The sequence below is a fragment of the Triticum urartu genome, chromosome 3A, assembly GCF_056163025.1.
Source record: "Triticum urartu cultivar PI428250 chromosome 3A, HENAU_Tu73, whole genome shotgun sequence".
Lineage (NCBI taxonomy): Eukaryota > Viridiplantae > Streptophyta > Magnoliopsida > Poales > Poaceae > Triticum > Triticum urartu.
In genome coordinates, this window is record NC_141875.1 from 89,561,595 (window position 1) to 89,576,067 (window position 14,473).

Genomic DNA, 14,473 nt, shown 5'->3' on the forward strand with positions numbered 1-14,473 from the left:
AATGGGCCTCTGTTGGGCCGTGCCACGTGTCGACGTATCATAGGCGCCTTCCGTCCAATGAGTGGTTGACATCTGTCCCAATGATGAGCCGACACGTGTTTCCTCCAGCCAATGATGATATTACATGTGGAAAATCCCCATTGGTCGGGGCTGTTAACGGGTTATCGGATCTAAAACCCGACCCGATAGCTTAACGGCGTTCCTTTATGGTGGATGCCACGTGTCGGTCAACCTTGACGAAAGCACTTCTGTGACGCGCGATTTATCATCATGGAAGTGGACACTGCCGTGATGATAATTTTGGTAATGTCATGGAACACTTCTACGACAGCACGGGTATGACTATCTTGATTATGTCATAAATTTGTCATGGATGTACATGCATGACAGAAAACGCGACCTACTGTGACAAACACGTATCATCATGGGAGTGTATTTTTTTGTAGTGGACGGTGGCGGGGTTGTGTGTACGGAGGCGCTGGAACGGGCTGGCGAGGTGAAGAGGATAAGCTCGAGCAGCCTCAGCACGTGCGTGTGTGTTGCTGCTCCTTTGCCACAGTCCATGCTAGGATATTTGGGGCATAGAGCTAGAGAGATAAGAAAAGAGAGTTGCGTGGTTTGAAAATATAGAACCAAATTTTCTTCGCCCACATCCAGCCGCATTCGCCGGATCTGTGTTTTCTATGTACCTGTGTTGTTCTTTGGCAAGCATCATTGTCTTTTTTTACATGTGCATCCAGCCATAGGAATCAATCAAGGAGCAACCATCATGTACGTGCATGTGTTGTTCAGCAGTACTAACACCAGATTTTATGGTTTAAAAAAGTGTCCTCAATTTCAAGTCTGATCTGTTTATACAAGCCTGTGAGCTTGCAGCAAATGGGGTGCTAGGAAGAAGCTTTGTGCACGTTAAGGGTTTAAGGCAAGGGGATCCAGTTTTGCCTCTTCTCTTTGTGATTCCTATGGATGTCCTCTCGAAGATGATGATTCGCGCTACAACCATGGGCGTCTTGAGTGCCTTCACGGGCATTGCCCCTCACCAAGTGGTGTCAATTTATGCCGATGATGTGGCCTTATTTGTCAAGCCACGGCTCATGGATCTCTCACTCGTTCGGTCGGTTCTTACGGTGTTTGGGGAGGCATCAGGTTTGAAGGTGAATTACAACAAATCTCTGGCGATTCTGATACATGGGGACAGTGCGGACAAGGACCGGGTTGAGTCGGTGTTGCAATGCCGCATGGGTACCTTCCCATGCAGATACCTAGGGCTGCAATTGGCCATCAGGTCTCTAACTAGGGCTGAGTGGCATCCTATGTTGGACCAAGCTAAGAGCTTTGCGCCGGCATGGCAAAGGGGACTGATTCACCGGCCGGGTCGTCTAGTGCTAGTGAAATCGGTAATTGTGGCTAAACCGATTCATCACTTCATGATTACGGAGGCTCCTGTTTGGGTGTTGGAAGAGATCGAGCAATGGATGAGGGGTTTGCTTTGGGCTGGCAAGGAGAAGGCCAATGGTGGGCAATGTCTGATTGCTTGGGATGCGGTTTGGAAACCTACTTATCTGGGTGGTCTAGGCGTTCGGAACCTGCAGCTGTAAGGGCTCGCATTGCGGGTGAGATGGGAATTGTAACGTAGAACGGATCCTGAAAGGCCATGGCAAGGGCTGCCAACGATAGAGGATAGAGGTGCCCGCGTGGTGTTTGATAGCCTTGTGAGCATTTCGGTGGGGGAAGGCACTAAGGTTCTGTTTTGGCGAGATCGATGGATCCATGGTTTCTCTGCAAAGGATATTGCACCATTCATTCATTCTAAGGTGGAAACGAGGACGGTTAACAAGAGAACGGTAGCGGATGGCTTGGAGAATGGGAGGTGGCTGCGTGATATATCAGGAGATCTCGGCTTTGGTGACCACATGCAGCTCATTCATCTCAACCTAGCTATAAGCATGGTACATCGTGACGTCTCGCGACCGGACACCTTTTCGTGGCCTGCAGACCCATCAGGTCTCTATACTGCTTGGTCGACATACCAACGGCTCTGCCTTGGTGCAGTTTTGGTTCCTTATGCCTTTTGCATTTGGAAAAGTTGAGCTCTGCTCAAGTGCAAAATCTTTGCTTGGTTGGCGGTGCAACACTGTATTTGGACCTCAGATAGGAGAGCGAGGCATGGGCTGCAAGATCGACCTTCCGCATGCTTTATGTGTCTTCAAGAGGAAGATAATGCAGAGCACATACTAGTCCAGTGTGTGTACGCTAGGGAGGTGTGGCATATCATGTTTGATGCTTTGGGTTTGCAGGAAACCATTCCGGATGCGCAGGATCAACTCTTGGATTGGTGGTTGGCACAAGGTGCAAGATGGAGCCGTGACGCCAAGAGGGGTTTTGACACGGTTGTGATTGCGGTGATTTGGGTGCTCTGGAAGTAGCGTAATGCATGAGTCGTCAATAGGACAAACCAGCAGTTGAATGCGCCGGATTTGGCGAGTTCCGTCATTGGAGAGCTGCAGGAGTGGAAGGCGGCCGGACTAGGAGTAGGACGTTTCTCTGGTTTTTGTGAGAGAGTAGGCTTACGTTAGCTAGGGGGTGTGTAGGGGTGTTTTCCTAGGGGGTTTGCCTGTATTCACCCCTAGATCTCTTGTACATTGCTTTTCTGCTCTCTTCTATAAAAGTAAGGCACGCTTTTCGCGTGCTCTCGAAAAAAAGCTTGTAGCAAATTTGTTCATGTTGGCTCTTGCTGATTGATGCTGCTCCTTCTCAACCCATACTTGCAGATCCTCATATGCGCGGCCGAGGCGAATTAGGCGAATCGTTGCTGCTCTTGCTGGATGATAACAAGGCCGTGAATGGACTGTTCGTCTGATTATCCGGATGTATTTGCAAGCTGGCCTCCTCCACAAATCAATGTATTTTTTTATCGCGCAATGGTGCAAGGTCGTGTTTGATTCCCTCAGCCTCATGCTATCTTATACTTCTTAATCTTTGAGTTAGAAGGAGAAAATTGGATTTTGTATTATGAGTGTATTGGACATGCTGGAAGTTGCATTAGATTCTTGCAAATAAGGAGATATTCTAGATTTTACTGTCAATGCTTTAATTAGGAGAGATAAAATCTTACATGTTATTTGTATAATTCAGAAGTTAATGAGCTTGAACACTGAAATAAGTAAGGGGTGCTTTCAATTGTAGAAAAAGATTTTTGCAAGGACATCGGAGATATGATGAAATACTTGGAAGAGTGAAGGTATTTATCCATGCCGCATCTTTGCAATTGAATGCTTGCGTCTTTGAGAACAAATCATGGTGCCGAAGTGGCATGTTTTGTCTTTGAAAGAGTTCTTTCTTGAGCAGTACAAGTACTAAGGAGAAATAAGTAGTTCATCTAAATTCACAGCAGATTGAAACTATATTGTTTCGATTGGCAACAATGGATCAGACCTATTTTTTGAAGTTAAGATGCAGTAAATTATAGATTTCAGTCTCCTATGAAATTGTGGTAATAGATCATTTCGATCAATTTTGAGAAGCATCTAAATTTTGTATTTTTCATTACTTACATTATAGCAAACCCATCGTTTGTTTGTCTTGTATATATGCCTGCTGATTTCAGTGCTCAAGAGTCTAGACTTTCGAGTATAGAAGAGTATATAAAGGTGTGCTTGAAGTTGAGCTATTTATTATTGTGTAGTTTTAACTTTAGGACCATGGAAGCGGTCCCTTTTTTATAATTAACTTCATGTGGAAAAGTATTCTTTTCGAGGGAAACAAGGTCAATATTTTGCATTAGTGGTTGGCATTGATAATATAATAACTTCCGCATTTTATACCAGCTAGCAAGACTTCACAGAAATTTGTTAGGGGAATTCCAACACCTTTATCAAATATTATTTTTCTTATTCCTTATTGGTTTTAGACAAGAACAATAGGGAATCTCATTTTTTCTACTGTCGCAGTAACTGTAGTAGATCAACTGCTGGCTCAAACTTCAGAGAAGATGGGCATGAATGAATGTTTTGGTTATTCTTGTGAGAAGTAGATGATTGGGGTTTATGATCTGGAAAGTAACACCTTTATTCTAGATACTGTCCGAGATGACCGTCGGCTATGGTCGAGGATCGCTTATGGTAATTTCTATGCCTCAAATTCGTTTTTTCGACTCGAAGAAGGGCATGAGGAACATATGGGGTTGGACTAACGATACTGACAGTTCTTCAGACGATGCAGCAAATGCTTGGGCTGGAATCCATGTAAGAAAAACTGCCTCTCATTGGCTATAACTGCTTCATATTGAAATATTGATTTAGCAAATCAGTGTAGCAACTTGAACCTTGTTTGCTATTAATTTTAGGCAATTCCCAGGACAATTTGGTTAGACAGCCATGGCAAGCAGTTGCTTCCATGGCCAGATGAAGAGATCGAGTCCCTTTGAGGAAATGAAATCAACCATCATGAAATAGAGCTGAAGAAGCGAGGTCTATTTGAGATTAAGGGAGCTGACATTTTTCCGGTGCTTTCCTTTACACAGATAGGCTTGCATATTTACCTCGAAAAGTTTCATGCCAGTAAAAGATGTAGGGTCTTTTGAAGTTAGTAATTATATAAAATTTAACATATTTGGTAACAAAAGGACCGGCATGCTTAGGTGTTCTATATATTTTTCAGAGCAACTATGGCTAATCCAACACATCGTTCTCTTGAAACAGGGTGATGTCGAGTTAGATTTTGAACTGACATCAATCGACAGCGCCGATACTTTCGATCCTTCCTTACTTTTGGACATGGAGAAGCACTGCCAGGAAGAGGTTTATTTGAGATTAAGGGAGCTGACAGTTTTCTGGTACTTTCCACTACAAAAAAAAGACACATCCGTGACATTTTCGGCCAAACAAATTTTTTTTCTGCATATGTATGACACTTCTATGATGATAATTGTGACAAAACCCGGTATCATCATAGATGTGGTGGGCTCCTACCTCTATGACAAAAAATCATGACAGGAAATGGGCTTTTCGTCCTGGGCGGGCCGGAGACGCAGCTGCATGACATTCTTTGGGCCATCCATGACGGAAAAAACCGTTGTAGAAGCAAGGGCGAGGAAAATTTCGGAGAGTTCCCGGTTATGGTGGGAGGTCGGGGGCCGAGCGATGCGCGTTTCTCTCGTACACGTACGTGCATGTGTGCGAGGAGTTGGCTCTAACTAAACCCGAGCGAGGCGTTGGGCTCTAACTGAACCCGAGCGATTGCACTGCAGGCTACGCGTTACTGAACCCGAGCGATCGATCGATGGCTGTTAACTGAACCCGATCGAGCGATTCCTTCGCTACTGCTGCTAACTGAAGCCGATCGATGCTGCCTCTGGGATGAACGGTGAGCATTGCAGGGGGTTTGGATGAACAGTGAGCGGTGGCGTTGCCTGTGGATGAACAGGACCCCGTGTTGTGGTGGAGGGCTGGATGAACAGTAGACGGTGGAGGGGTGCTCGTGGAGGGGTGCTTGAACAGGACCCCATGGTGTGGAGGGCTGGATGAACAGTAGATGGTGGAGGGGTGCCCATGGAGGGGTGGTTGAACAATAGCCAGTGGAGTAGCGCACGGTGGTGGCTGGATGAACAGGAGCCCGTGGAGGCTGGAGGAGGTAGACGGTAGCCCGTGGAGGCTGGAGGAGGTCGACGGTGGAGATGAACAGTATCCCGTGGAGTCCCGTTTTGCCGTACGCCAGACCCCTGTGATGAACAGGACCCCATTTCGACCGTAGGAGGTCCATTTTGTCCGTTTTGCGGTATGCCACACCCCTCTCGATCAACAGGACCCCCGTTTCGACCGTAGGAGGTCCGTTTCGTCCGTTTTGTGGTACGCCACACCCCTCCCGATCAACAGGACCCCCGTTTCGACCGTAGGAGGTCCGTTTTCTCCATTTTGCGGTACGCCAGACCCCTCCCGATCAACAGGACCCCGTTCTGAATGTAGGAGGTCTGTTTCCTCTATTGTTTGGTATGCCAGGCCTTGTTTCCATCGCCTGTTCCGTCCAAGCCCTCCCGGTGAACACAACCATGCATTCCGTTTCGACCCAGCCGGTTGGCTCCCACGCATTCCGTTGCCTCCCGATGAACACGACGCATTCCGTTGCCTCCCCATGAACGCGACGCATTCCGTTGCCTCCCCATGAACACGACGACGACGATGTTTCTCCGTTCCGACCCAGCCATGTACACGAGCCCTGGCCGTACGTATGCGAGAGTAAGCGTTCGAGACCCCGCCCGTATGTACACATACGTGGCCGTATTTTCTTTCTTGCACCCTGGCCATTGTACGTACGTGTACATGCTACGTGCACGCCTCTACGACCCCACGTACGCGCCTCTACTACGACACGTGTGCACCTCTACATCCACCAGTATATATGTACGTACACGTTCACGACCAGAATGACAACGCTACATACGCTTCGACCAGGTGGGTCCCGACAGTCAGGCACTTCCTTGCCTGCGAAGATGTAGTTGGTGGGTCCCAGCAGTCAGGGGGCGAATCATTTTTTTGCCCGGACGCACTTCCTTGCGTGCGAAGATGTAGCTGGTGGGTCCAAGCAGTCAGGGGCAAACGGTTTTTTCGTGAAATACGGTGGCCCGTCCGGTGGGTCCCCGCTGTCAGGTGGAGGAATAATTATTTTGCACGTAATAAGGAGGCACTTCCTTGCTATGGCCGTGGACCCAGCTGTCAGCCTCTCCACGTATAGTCCACATCCGATGGAAGCCGTTCCTTGACCACGTTGACCAGGCCGCACCGAGAGCACCAGGGCGGTGGACGACGGCGAGGCCTAGGAAGGGGACTACGCGGAGCCGGGGAATACGTGGCAGTGGATGCCCACGCGTAGAGGGGTACGAGAGTTCACTGGTTCGCTGCGGTGTGAGGCTGCCGTCGCCGCAGAATAACATGGGGTGTGGGTGAGTAGAGGGATGGCTTGGCCAGCGATGGGAGTCGTAGGGGGAGGTTAGGCCTCCGCCGCATCGTAGCCGGCCACGGGAGGCAGGAGCACGAGGCACGACCAGCGCTGGTTTGGGCAGCTGGAGCAAGAAGACCAGAGGTTGAAGAAGCACTATGGCCGTTGGATGGACATCGTACGGTCACTGGAGCTAGAATCGTGCATATTGACTAAGTTGACAAAGCCCTCCGTCCCCGTCAACTTAATAGGCCCACAAGTCAGCCTGCCACTATACTGGGTCCCAGCTAACAGGAGGAGTATTCATTTTTTTGTGCGTAATAAGGAGGCACTTCCTTGCGTGCGAAGATATAGCTGGTGGGTCCGAGCTGTCAGTAGCGGTAACATTTTTTTTGTGAAATACAGAGGCCCTTTCGGTGGGTCCCTGATGTCAGGTGGAGGAATCATTATTTTGCGCGTAACAAGGAGGCATTTCCTTGCGTGCGGCCGTGGACCCAGCTGTCTTCCTCTCCACGTACAGTCCACTTCAGATGCATGTCAGTCGTTGACCACGTTGACCAGGCCGCGCCGAGAGCACCAGGGCGGTGGACGACGGCGAGGCCTAGGAAGGGAACAACACGGGAAGACTCGGCAGTTGTTTTCCACGCGGAGGGGAGTATGACTGTACGAGGGTTTACTGGTTCGTCTGCCGTCGCCGAAGAATAACAACAGGTGTGGGTGAGTAGAGGGATAGCTAGGCCAGCGATGGGAGTATTGTGGGGTGGTGAGGCCTGCGCGGCAGCACAGCCGGCCGCGGGGAGGAGGGCACAGGCAGTCCCGCCGGCGCTTGTTTGAGTGGCTAGAGCAGGAAGAGCGAAGATTGAAGAAGCACGACGGTCGTTGGATGGACATCCAACAGTAAGTGCTTGTGCGTCAACTTTTTTTTAGGGAAGCCTCAAATCTGTTGAAAACAGCATATAGCCCATCTGCGATTATTTCTAATAATTTATAGCCCATTTGCTAATTCTTAAGGGTTTTTTGGAGCCCATATTCTTTTTGTTAGCATTACAGCCCATATTGTGGCCACGGTTAAAAAATTATACGAAATTTTGCATATTTCAGTGCGGTCCGAACTGTTTTTAATCCCGAAATTTCGACTCACAATTAAACTGATTTTAAAAATAAATGTATATCAATATAAAATCCAACAAATTTTCCACGCATAAAAATTAATGTAATTTAAAATCTCGAAATGAAAAAAAAGATATTTGAAACTAATTGCTGGATTGACGTGTTTTAAAAATGTACATCCCATTTCTCATTACTGATGGGCCATTTTCTCGGCCAGCTGAATGAAAACTCTCCTCGTCTTGAAAGATTTGCAGCCCAACAGGCCTAACAAAGCGACTTACTTGGCAAATCACAAAAAAAACTGGGCTGTGGCCATGGACCCAGCTGTCAGCCTCTCCACGTACAGTACTCTTCCGATGGAAGTCGTTCCTTGACCACGTTGACCACGCCGCGCGGAGAGCACAACGGCGGTGGACGACGGTGAGGCCTAGGAAGGGGACGATGCGGAGCCGGGGAAGACGCGGCAGTGGAAGCCTGCGCGGAGAGGAGTACGAGGGTTCACTGGTTCGGCTGCGGTGTGAGGCTGCTGTCGTTGGCGGGCCTGGACAGCGGTGGGAATAGTAGGGGGCGGTGAGGCCTCCGCGGCAGCACAGCCGGACATGGGAGGCAGGAGCATGCGGCACGACCGGAGCTTCGTTGGGCGGCTGGAGCAAGAAGACCAGAGGTCGAAGAAGCACTACGGCCGTTGGATGGACATCGTGCGGTCACTAGAGCTAGAGTTCATATTGACTAAGTTGACAAAGCCCTTTGTCCCCGTCAACTTAGTAGGCCCACAAGTCAGGCTCCCACCAAGGTGGGTCCCAGCTAGCCGGGGGAGTATTCACTTTTTTGTGTGTAATAAGGAGGCACTTCCGGTGGGTCCGAGCTGACAGCGGGGGGAACGTTTTTTCGCAAAATACGGCGGCCCGTGAGGTGGGTCCCAGCAGTCAGGGGGCAATCTTTTTTTCGCAAAATACGGTGGCCCGCCCAGTGGGTCCCTGCTGTCAGTTGGAGGAATCATTATTTTCCGTGTAATAAGGAGGCACTTACTTGTTGCGGCCGTGGACCCAGCTGAGACTCTCCACGTACAGTATACTTTCGATGGAAGTCGTTCCTTGACCACGTTGATCTCGCCGCGTTCCATTGCATGCATGCGTCCATGGGCGTGGTGCATCCCCACTGTCAGCCAATCACGTACAGTCATCTTCCGATGACTCTCGATTGTTGACCATGTTGACCACACCGTGCCGAGCGCACCCAGACTTGAAGGACCCGGAGATGGGGAAGACGGGGCAGTGGAGTCGTAGATGGAGAGGAGTGGGAAACTTCACTGGTTCGGGTGCGCGGCAGCACAGCCGTGGTGCCGCCCACGGGAGACAGGAGCAAGAGCAGAGGTTGAAGAAGGAGCACGGCTGTTGGATTAACATCCAACGGTCCAGCTGCTAGAATCATTTGTTGATTAAGTTGACAAAGTCGTGCGTACACGTCCGCTTAGTAGGCCCACAAGTCAGTCACCAAATCTGACGGGTCCCAGCTGTCAACGGGATGAATAATTTCTTTCACAAAACAAGGAGGCACTTCCTTCCGTGCGAAGATACAGCCAGTGGGTCCCAGCTGTCAGGTGGAGGAAACATTTTTTCAGCTTAATAAGGAGGAACTTTCCATGCATGCGACCATGGACCTCGTGGGTCCCAGCCGTCAGGCTCTCCACGTATAGTCCTCTTCCGATGACTGTCGTTTGTTGACCACACCGCACCAAATGCACCAAGGCGGTGGACGACGGCGAGGCCCCGGACGGGAACGACTCGGAGATGGGAAAACGCGGCGTGGGGCTGTAGTCTGTGGAGAATAACAGGACATGTCGAGGGGTGGAGGGATAGCCTGGCCGGCGGTGGGGTAGCGCTTCGCAGCTATGCATGCTAAGCAGAGCCGCTAGCCGCCGGAGGCCGGACCAGGCGGTCCCGGCGACGCTGGAGGAAGAAGACGAGATTCACTACAAGAATCCTGTTAATACATGACAGTTTCAGTCTGTCACAGACCTCTACAAAAATGTCATGCAAAGGTATGTGTGACGGATTTAAAATCCGTCATGTATATGGCGTCATAATTTGACCACCGTACACTCCATGACGGATCATTGAAAACCGTCACCGACCATGACGGATCTTGACCGTCATGGCTATAGTGCTCATAACGGCGTTAACTTCCGTGCCACATCATCATCTGACATGGATCTGACATGGCAGCCTGTGTAGTAATCAACCCATCTAAGTTTTGGCCCACTAAATTTCAGCCCTGTCCAAGAGTGGCGGCCCATATAGTAATCAACCCAATTATAATTTAAGCCCATTAATTTCAAGGCCCACTAATTTCATTCCAAGAGATTCACGCATCTCTCATTTTCCATGGAAAATTTACACCAATAAGAATTTGACAGAAAGTATATGCTCATGTCATTAGAGAAAGAAAATTACAACAACATATCCAAAAATACACCTCTACAGGAGCGGAAAAAAGACCCAAAAAAACATTAATTTTACAAGCATGTGCCGAAGAACACTATCCTACTCTACAACCATGTAACGCCCTCGATGCGGCTATAGCTCCCACGTGTTGAGGCACGACTTAGAGACATAACCGCATTGAAAGCAATGTCGCAAGTCAGGCAATCATTACAACATCCCATGTAATATATAATAAAAGGGGGAAGAACATAGTTGGCTTACACTCACCACGTCACATCAAAGTACATAAATAACATCCATCATACAAGCACTCATGGCCCGACTACGGCGCCAAAATAGAAGAGAACCCAACATGCGACAAGGCCCTGAATCAAACCCCAACTAGGCACCGCTACTGATCATCGGGAAAGGAAACATAATAACGCTGAGAGTCCTCGTCGAACTCCCACTTGAGCTCGTACTCGTCACCTGGAGCGGAATCACCTGGACCTGCATCTGGAATTATAGTATCTGTGAGACACAGGGACTCAGCAATCTCACACCCTCGCGATCAAAACTATTTAAGCTTATAGGAATGAATAAGGCAAATATATGTGGAGCTGCAGCAAGCGACTAGCAAATATGGTGGCTATCTTATACGCAAAAGAGAGCGAGAAGAGGGGGCAAAGCGCGAGCGAGAATCTAGAAGAGCAACCTGCGCAAGCATAACTCCAACACCGTGTCCACTTCCCGGACTCCGCCGAGAAGAGGCCATCACGGCAACACACTCAGTTGATTCATTTTAAATAATTAAGGTTTAAGTTATCTACAACCGGACGCTAACAAATTCCCATCTGCCCATAACCGCGGGCACGGCTTTCGAAAGTTCAATCCCTGCAGGGGAGTCCCAACTTAGCCCATGACAAGCTCTCACGGTCAACGAAGGAATAGACCTCCTCCCAAGACGTTCCGATCAGACTCGGTATCTCGGTAACTCAAGACACTTCGACAGGTTAAAACAAGACCAGCAACACCGCCCGAATGTGCCGACAAATCCCGATAGGAGCTGCACATATCTCTTTCTCAGGGCACACTCAGATTGTCCTAGGTACGGGTAGGCCAGCCCAGAGTTGCCCCTGGTGGCCACCGGTAGCTGACAGGTGGACCAACACTCAGAGGAGCACTAGCCCGGGGGGGGTAAAATAAGATGACCCTGGAGTCTGCAGAACCCAAGGGAAAGAAAAGGCTAGGTGGCAAATGGTAAAACCAAGGTTTTGCATTGCTGCAAAAGCTTTAATCAAGGCGAACTATCAAGGGGTTCCCATTATAACCCAACCGCGTAAGGAACGCAAAAATCCGGGAACATAACACCGATATGATGAAAACTAGGGCGGTAAGAGTGGAACAAAACACTAGGCGAGAGGCCGAGCCTTCCACCCTTCACCAAGTATATAGATGCATTAAGATAACATGGCAATATAATGATATCCCAACAAGTAAATAAATGATGTTCCAACAAGGAACGGCCTCCAAACTTCACCTGCAACTAGCAACGCTATAAGAGGGGCTGAGCAAAGCGGTAACATAGCCAATCAACGGTTTGCTAGGACAAGGTGGGTTAGAGGTTCAACATGGCAATTGGGAGGCTGACAAGCAAATGGTAGGCAGCGTAGCATTGGCATAGCAAGAGCGAGCAAACTAGCATAGCAAAGATAGTAGTGATTTCGAGGGTATGATCATCTTGCCTGCACAGTTGTCAGAGTTGACTGGATCCTCACAAGCAAACTCAACGGGCTCCTCGGTAGTGAACTCGTCTCCCGGCTCTACCCTACAAGACAAACAAGAAACAAGGATACAATCAACCACGTGCAAGACCAAGCAATATGATAAAATGATGATATGCTATGCGGGATGCGATGCGGGATGCAAAATGCAAGATATGACAGGAAATGCATGAACCTGGCCTCAACTTGGACTTCCAAGGGTGCCACTGGATAGAGGGGATGAAATTGCTTGAAAACGATATAAAGATCATTGGAATCGGAGTTACGGTTTGGAAATGGCAAGCGTTTTAAGATATGACACCGGTCTGCGATTTACAGCAAGTAGGCATCTAAACGCAACGAAATGAACATGCTACAGCCACCAAACATGACAAAAAAAAACATGGCAGGGATGCCCACAAGATGCTTAACAAAAGACTAGCACTGAGCCACGGCCAATTCATCCATTAAGAGGTTCAAACAAGCATGGCAAAAACGCAAATGCAAAACAGATTCCAAACTTCGTGAAATTAACACTTGTCTGAAATTTCAGATCACGATGCTCTCTTCGGAGCAGCAAAACAATATGATACATGACCTGAACATGACAAGTAAGAACATGGAATCGAGCTACTCAACAAGCTTAACAAAAGACCCAAAGTGACCTGGGGCCAAAAGGGTTCACAAAATATATTAACAGGCACACGAACATAGCTAAAACACAATCAGTTTTCAGACTTAGTGAAAACTGAGACATGCTGAAATATAACTCACGAAGGCATGTAAACGAGCTCGATGCACTCACCATGGTGCAAGTCACAGCAAGGCAAGCATACATCCATTAAGAAGGCACAAAATAAAAGCTAGACATGGCAAGAACAATGGCATAGCATTCACGGATCAACTACAACAACATCGGCAAAATCGCAAACAAGTTGACGATCTGCCCAGATTCACCACGAAGCAAAAGTAGAGCTCGATTGACTCAAGCTATGGTGCCCCATAATTGCAAAAAAAGCCATGTATGGATAGAGCATAACATGATTAACAAAACTCCTCTACTGATCATCCTCAAAAGAGGCAGGGATCACTAGCAAACAAGCTGAACATATGGCATCAAGAACTAAAATATCCCAGACTTAGTGAAAACAACTAAGTCCCTGAAAACAGATTTACCGGGTGCCTCACTTTGCAAGCTTGCACAAGTCACCACACACATCCTAAAAATGCATGGGTTGCACCTCTAGAAAGAAGACAAAATGCTTAACAAAACATATGAAGGACTCACAGGCATAGCATGCACACAATAATCATGGCAAAAATGACAAAAGTCTAAGATGAACTAGCAGATCTGATAATTAACTCACGAAGTCTCCTTCTAACAGCATTTTGGGCATCAATATAAACTCAAATGAAAATGATGCAATGGATTGAAATGATGTACTCGTCGAGACGAAGATTTTCATATATCATATGCCCAAATCGGAGCTACGGATGCAAAGATACGGCCGGTCAAAGTAGGCATAAAAACTTAACGGAGAGAGGCAAAAGTCAACCCTAGGGTTTACTGTAGCACAGATCTGGATCGCGTGGGCGACACTGTTCACCGGCGACACGGAAGCCGAGGACGGCCGGCGACATTGAGGAAGCAGCCGGCGGGGGAAGGCCGCCGGACGGCGAGGGCGAGGCGGGGCCGAGGCGGCGGAGGCAGGCGCGGGCGGCGGGCGTCGCGGCGGCCGGCGAGGACGGTGGCGTCGCCGGGCGGTGAGCGGAGGCGCGGGCGGCGGGCGGTCAGACCGCGACGAGGTGGCAGCGGATTGGCGAGCTCCTGGCGCCGGCACCGGGGAAGAGGAGGTCGGGCGCGGGCGGCGGAGGAGCCGGTGGAGGCGGGCGGCGGCGTGGGCCTCGGGGGCCGGCCACGGGCCTCCCGGGCCTGGCGGCGGGGATGTGGGCGCACGTCCACGTGGCGGCGGCGGATTGGCCGGAGGCGGCGGGGCGGACACGTCCGGCCCGAATCGGACGTGTCCGTCGGCGCGTGGAGCGGCGGATCAGGAAAAATTAGGGTTCCGAGGGGGAAGATGATCCGAAAACGGGGGGGGCTATTTATAGGCATAAGTGGAGCTAGGAGAGTCCAAATGAGGTGCGGTTTTCGGCCACGCGATCGTGATCGAACGCTCTAGGACATGGAGCAAAGTTTGGTGGGTTTTGGGCCAAATTTAAGGGGTGTTGGGCTGCAACACACAC

At 49.3% G+C, this 14,473-nt stretch overlaps 1 pseudogene; it reads left to right on the forward strand.

Annotated features, from left to right (window-relative positions):
* Positions 1-14,473, forward strand: part of LOC125546688 (beta-fructofuranosidase, insoluble isoenzyme 4-like) — an 87,327-nt pseudogene that overhangs the window by 21,017 nt on the left and 51,837 nt on the right.